This window comes from Grammomys surdaster, unplaced genomic scaffold (genome assembly GCF_004785775.1).
Source record: "Grammomys surdaster isolate TR1022 unplaced genomic scaffold, NIH_TR_1.0 125690, whole genome shotgun sequence".
Lineage (NCBI taxonomy): Eukaryota > Metazoa > Chordata > Mammalia > Rodentia > Muridae > Grammomys > Grammomys surdaster.
Genome location: NW_021620526.1, coordinates 1,954,506 through 1,961,276, shown reverse-complemented (window position 1 = coordinate 1,961,276; position 6,771 = coordinate 1,954,506). Strand labels below are relative to the sequence as shown.

At 40.5% G+C, this 6,771-nt stretch overlaps 1 pseudogene; it reads left to right on the top strand.

Moving 5' to 3' along the window:
- The window catches only part of LOC114639240, a 10,487-nt pseudogene extending 4,442 nt beyond the window's left edge, over positions 1–6,045 (top strand).
- Positions 6,046–6,771: the final 726 nt, after the last annotated feature.

The window sequence follows — 6,771 nt, the reverse complement described above, 5'->3', positions numbered from 1 at the left end:
CTCTCTCTCTCTCTCTCTCTCTCTCTCTCTCTCTCTCTCTCTCAATTATTTTATTAACTTACATTCCAGTCATTGCTCTCACTCCCTGTATCCCCTTTCACTGTTCCTCATCCCACTCCTTCTTCCCCTAGCCTCTGAAAGGGTGCTCCCAGTACCCCATCCCCACCAGGCATCCCCATTCTCTGGAGCCTAAAGTCTCTCCAGGATTAGGTACATCTTCTCCCACTGAGGCCAAACCAGTAGTTACTCTTCTATATATCTGCTGGGGGCCTCTGACCAGCTCTTGTATGCTACCTGGTTGGTGGCTTAGTCTCTGGACGCTCTCTGGGGCTCCAGCTCCCACCTCCAGAAGTTGTATATTTCTATTCATTCTGCTGGCCCTTGGGGCTCCATTCCAGGTTCCTCCCAATACCCTTTTCCCACCCATGTCACTCCCTCCCTCCCCACTCCCAAGTAGGATTGAAGCATCCTCATTTGGGCCTTTTGGCTTGTTAACCTTGAGTTCTGTGGATTGTGTTCTGGGCATTCTGTACGTTTTTGGCTAATATCCACTTATTAGTAAGTACATACTATATAGAGAGCAATCCCACTAAAATCTAAAATTTTAAGTAGACTGTGAAATTAAGTGTAAAAAATATAAAACTCTTAGCCATCAAGGAGCAAATATGGACACAAAGTGAGGGACAGAAACTGAAGGAGGGGCTGTCTGGAGACTGTTCCACCTGGGTATCTATCCCATGTGCAGTCACCAAAGGCAGACAGACGCTGATGTGGATGCCAGGAAGTGCATGCTGACAGGAGGCTGATATAGCTGTCTCCTTAGATGTCTGCCAGAGCCTGATATAGTCAGAGGTGGATGCTCACAACTAGCCATTGAACTGATCACGGGTTCCAAATGGAGGAGTTAGAGAGAAGACTGAAGGAGCTGAAAGGGTTTGCGGCCCCATGGGGAGAGCAACAATAGCAACCAACCAGAGCTCCCAGGGTCTAAACCACCAGCCTGGGAGCACATAAGGAGGGACTCATGGTTCCAGCTGTATAGGTAGGGGAGGATGGCCTTGTTGGGCATAGGTGAGGAGGTGCTTCGTCCCGTGAAGGTTGGATGCTCCAGTGTGGGGGAATTTGAGGGCAGGGAGGTGGGAGTAGGTGGGTGGGGGCACATTCTCATAGAAGCAGGAGGAGGGGGATAGGATAGGGGATTTCTGGGTGGGGGGAAATGGGATAGCATCTGAAATGTAAATAAAATATCCAATAAAAAAGAAAAATTATTTATAACAAAGTAAAAAAATAAAGAAATGAAAATTTTAGCCATAATGACATATTATTATTTATCTATCATAATGACTGAGTTTTTTTTAAAAGAAAAGAAACAACATTCAAACTTGGCAAGGATATGGAGAAACTGGACAGTGAAAGACTAGGTTCACCTACCTAGGGTTGGTATTTTCGACAGTATGTTGGGCCTTCCTATATCAATTAGCAATCAAGAAAATGCCCCACAGAAATGCCCATAGGCCAATCTGATGGTGATAATTCCTGAATTGAATCCTCTTCCCAGCTGTACCGTGTTGACAATTGACACTATGATACCATGACATCCAGCTCAACCACTCCACTGCTGGGCATATAACCCAAAGGAACCTAATTCAATATATCACAGAGATACTTGCACATCTATTCCTATTGCAGCACTATGCATAGAAGTTATGGAATCACTCACCTTATCAACCTATCAACAGAGGAGTATAGAAAACAGGATGGACACATGCATACACACATACACACACACACACACAAACACAGACACACAAGTTTGACTGGAGGAAATGGTCCACAGGGAAGGATGTTTTCTCTCCTGCGAAATACATTTACACATAAACATATTATATATGACAAGAAAGCAGGAGGTCTATGTGTGAGAAGGGAAGTGAGAGGTAGAAAGATAGGAGAAGAAAATGAAGCCTGCATATGGACAAAGTACAATGATATAATATGTATGATAATTTCTCAATGTTGGCTACTTTGACTCTAACTTAAAAATTAGTAATATACAAAACATATGCATTTATATATACAGAAAATCCAACTGAACAATTACAATCCTAGATATTTATCTTAAAGAAATGAAAACATCCGTTTAGAGAAAGATCTACTCATGAATGTTCACAGGAACTTTATTTGTAATGGCCTAAATTCTGAAATCAGTCAAGGTAATCTTCAGTGAGAATGAACAATGGGTTAAGCAATCAGTGTTATAAAAATATCATGAATGACTAAGAAGCAACAAAATGAAGCAAATTACCGGGACATGTAATTTGCATTCATCCACAGAGAATAATACTGATTGAAAAGGCCAATTTTGAGGCTTGAGAGATGGCTCAGTCAGTAAACTCTTTGCCATGCAAGCATGAGGAGCTGAGTTTAAAATTCCAACACCCACATTAAAAAGCCAGGGGTGGTAGGACACATTCTAAACCACAGCACCAAGGAGGCAGAAACAGGCAAATCCCTGGAGCACACCAGAGACTCGGTATACTTAAGTCAATGAGCCCTAAATTCAATAAAAGACTGTGTCTTAAAAATGTAAGGTAGATAGAAATTGGGGAAGACATTCAGTGTCAATCCCTGGCTTCTATACATATAGACACAATACAGATGTGCACAGAAACACACAAAAACACCAAAAATACATGCAAGAAAAAGACAAGCTTTAACAATTTCATTATCTTTATTTTATGTATGTTTGTGCACATGGTACATGATGATATGAATGTAGAAATCAGAGGACAGTTTGTGGGAGTCATTTCTCTCCTTCCACTATTTCAGTCATGGAGATTGAACTTGGGTCATCAGGCTTGGTGTTCAGTGCCTTTACCTGGTGAACTTTCTCACTGGCCCTACAAAATGCCAATCATGACTGTCCAGATATCTCAGATATCTGGTCTGGTTACTTTCTCCCTTTCTCTCTCCCCCTCCCTCCACCCGCTCCCTCCCCCCACCCTTCTCTCACTGTCTCCTCCTCTTCCTCCTCTTCCTCCTCTTCCTCCTCTTCCTCCTCTTCCTCCTCTTCCTCCTCCTCCTTCTTCTCCTTCTCCTCTCCCTCTCTTCTACCCTGTGTCTGTGGGGTGGAGGATCTGGGAGCAGTTAGTATTGGGCTTGGTAGACTGAATGAATATCAGACAGCATCCCATGGTCACATAGGGCCCCAACAAAATAAAAGACATGATCCTTTGCCCAAGCTTTCCTGGTTCTTAGGCATTTAGATCACAACTTGAAATCTGAGCACATCACCCGCTGGCTCTCAAGACTTTAAATTTCACTATTGGCTTTCCTGGTCTCCTCCTTACAGATAGCATATTATGAGACTCTGCTTATGTGATTGTGTACTATTAATTAGATTTTTGTTTCTATGACCAATATCTGACAAAAACAAGAGAGGGAAAGATATTTTGGCTCATACTTTCAGAAGATTCAGTCCATAACCACTTAGATCCACATTTCTGGGCCAATGGCACAAGAGTGCAAACAGAAGCTATTCACATCATAGTCAACAGAAAGCAGCGAGGCTGATACAACCTTTAACGGCATATCCCTACTTGCCCTACTTTCTTACATAAGCCCTACTTCCTAAAGTTTCCACAGCCCCACAAAACAGTGAAGCTAACAGGGGGCAAAGCTTTTAGCATATGAAGGACATACCAGATTCACACCACAGCAATAAGTCAATACCTTAAAGTGTTATGCATTCCTCTCTATCTGTTTGCCTGTTTGTCTGTCTCTGTCTCTGTCTCTGTCTGTTTCTGTCTCTCTCTGTCTCTCTCTGTCTCTCTCTCTCTGTCTCTCTCTGTCTCTTTCTCTCTGTCTCTCTCTCTCTCTCTCTCTCTCTCTCTCTCTCTCTCTCTGTTTCACTGGACAATAATTCAGACATAAAATCTTATATATATTATATACACAATATATGGACCATATTGGCCCTGTCTTTCTGAAGAATCCTAACTAATACACAGAAACAAATATAGCTAAAGCAAGGGAAGAGTAAGGTTAGTGAGCTATATAACGATTTATTATTTCATAGAAATTGCACAATGAAGGTATTCTGCTTCTCTCTTTTTTATTCAGTTATTAGCAAGAAGCACTTCTATATAAAGAAACATGCCAATACCAATTATTTGGTGGCCCCAAAGTGCAGTTTTTATATGAATATAACATAAAATACTTCATTCCCTCCTTTTATTTGCAGTGGTAGAGATCAAACTTGGGGTCTTGGACACACTAAACAATTAATATACCACAAAAATTAAACTCACCCCCTGGTTTTAATATGGTAAAATCCCACTATAGTGCCCAGGGGAGTCTGGAAATTGTTATCCCAACTGCTGGAATTACAGGTAAATGATCATAACCTTTTGTTTACCAGTTTTAAAAGAAATTGGTTCTTTACCACCTTCCAAATAGGAGGACCAATGATGTGCATCTCTCTCTCTCTCTCTCTCTCTCTCTCTCTCTCTCTCTCTCTCTGTGTGTGTGTGTGTTGTGTGTGTGTGTGTATGTGTGCCTGTCTCTCTCTCTGTCTGTCTTTCTCTCTCTGTCTCTCTCTCTGTCTCTCTGTCTCTCTCTCTCTCTCTCTCTCTCTCTCTGTGTGTGTGTGTGTGTGTGTGTGTGTGTGTGTGTGTGTGTGTGTGTGTTGAATAGGGATACTATACCTTAAGTATTGTCATTAGAGAATCACAGTTTTAAATATATCTGGTGACTCTAATAATTTCATTTTTCTTGTTGATACTCTATGTTTCACATCTTTGACCTACTGAAGCTTACAAAGGTAACTTCCTGAGACTTTTGCAGTGGCCCTGGTAGCTCTTAACAGTTTCCTTGCTTTCTGGTATGACAAAAAGTTCCTGAGTTATCTGGAATATTTCCTACTTGGATTCTGGAATTGACCTCTCCTTTAGGGGCTCCTTCGTTTGGTTTAGAAATCAATATCTTGTCACCATATGTGTCAAGGTTTTGCCAATGAGTTTGTTACTTTTCCTAGAACTTTCTGAGGTGAGATAGAGGTATTTTTAAAGATAACTTAGTAAATCATAATACTTTCTACTCAAATTTAGGCTCACAAGCTTTTGAATTTAGTCTCCTTCATTAAATAAAATTGGCACATGGGCTGATTTATCCCACAACACACACATGACAGTCTCAGACTAACACATTCAACATTCTATAAACAATATGATTTACTGAAAACATTTCAAGAATTTTTTGTAGTTCTTTTCTCCTTATGATAAAACCAACTAAGGGTGCTTAGACAAATTACTATTTTAAAGTCACTTGAAATAGTCCTTTACATAGTTTCATGTTACTTTTGCTTCTTGTTTTCATTTAGTTTCTGCAATTAGAAGCTTCTTTTATGTATAAAAATATGTGTCATAATTATATGAAAGATTGGCTTAGCTTCTGCCAGTCTCTAAATGCTAATTTCCTCTTAAAATAGATCTGTTGAGGCTTCGCAGATGCTGTGTTGTCGCCTGTTGCAGCTTGCTGCATCCATGGTCAACCCCACTGTGTACTTCTGTGTACTTCGACACCATGGCCAATGGCGAGCCCTTGGGCTGTATCTCCTTTGAGCTGTTTGCAGACAAAGTTCCAAAGACAGCAGAAAACTTTTGTTCTCCAAGCACTGGAATAATGGGGTTTGGATACAAAGGTTCCTCCTTTCACAGAATTATTCCAGGATTCATGCGCCAGAGTTGTGATGTCACACACCATAAAGGCACTGATGGCAGATTCATCTAAGAAGAGAAATTTGAGGATGAGAACTTCATCCTGAAGCATACAGGTCTTGGCATCTTGTCCATGGCAAATGCTGGACCAAACACAAACATTTGCCAGTTCTTTATCTGCACTGCCAAGACTGAATGACTAGATAACAAGCATGTGGTCTCTGATAAGGTGAAAAAAATCATGAGCATTGTGGAAGCCATGGAGAAGTCTGGGTCCAGGAATGGCAAGACCAACAAGAAGATCACCATTTCTCACTATGAACAACTCTAATTTCTTTTGACTTGAGGACATTTTACCCACCAGACCATTCATTCTGTAACTCAGGAAAGTGCCTCAACCCATTTGTTCACAATACTCTGTAATCCCTGTTCTCACTGAAGTTCTTTGGGTGGCATATTTTCTTCATTCCCCTCTAAGTCGAGCTGGATTGCAAAGTTATGTATATAATTTTGAATAAAAACTAAATAAAAAGAAAAATTGATCTGTTAAAATCTTAGCCCTCAAGCACCAGAAACAGGTACCTCAAAGCAAGTTATTAAATCAGGAAGGTAGAACCCTAATGAATGGTATTAGGGCCCTTACAAACAGTGTCTCAGGGTGCTCCTCTGCCCCTTATATCACATAAGAACATAACGAGAACTTGACAGTGTATAACACAAAAGAGACTTTTATCAGAATTCAACTATAATACAGGTCTGATCTGGACTATTCTGCCTCCATAACTGATTCAACACATTTCTGTTGTTTGTAAGCACCTTGTCTATGGTTTCTGTTAGAGCATCCTAAATAAAATAAGACAACATTAAAATTAGTCTGTGGAATTTTTGTCTCTTTGTAACCTGTAATAAATCTGGCTATTTGAATTACTTACAATCACTTATAAACTCAGTTTCTCTAAGACAGTCAGCTCCATTAGGTCAGCTCCAACAGGTCCGTAAGTATCTTGCTTACCTTTCTGTTTCATTGTCTGTCAGGTTATACGCAGGATGGACTAGG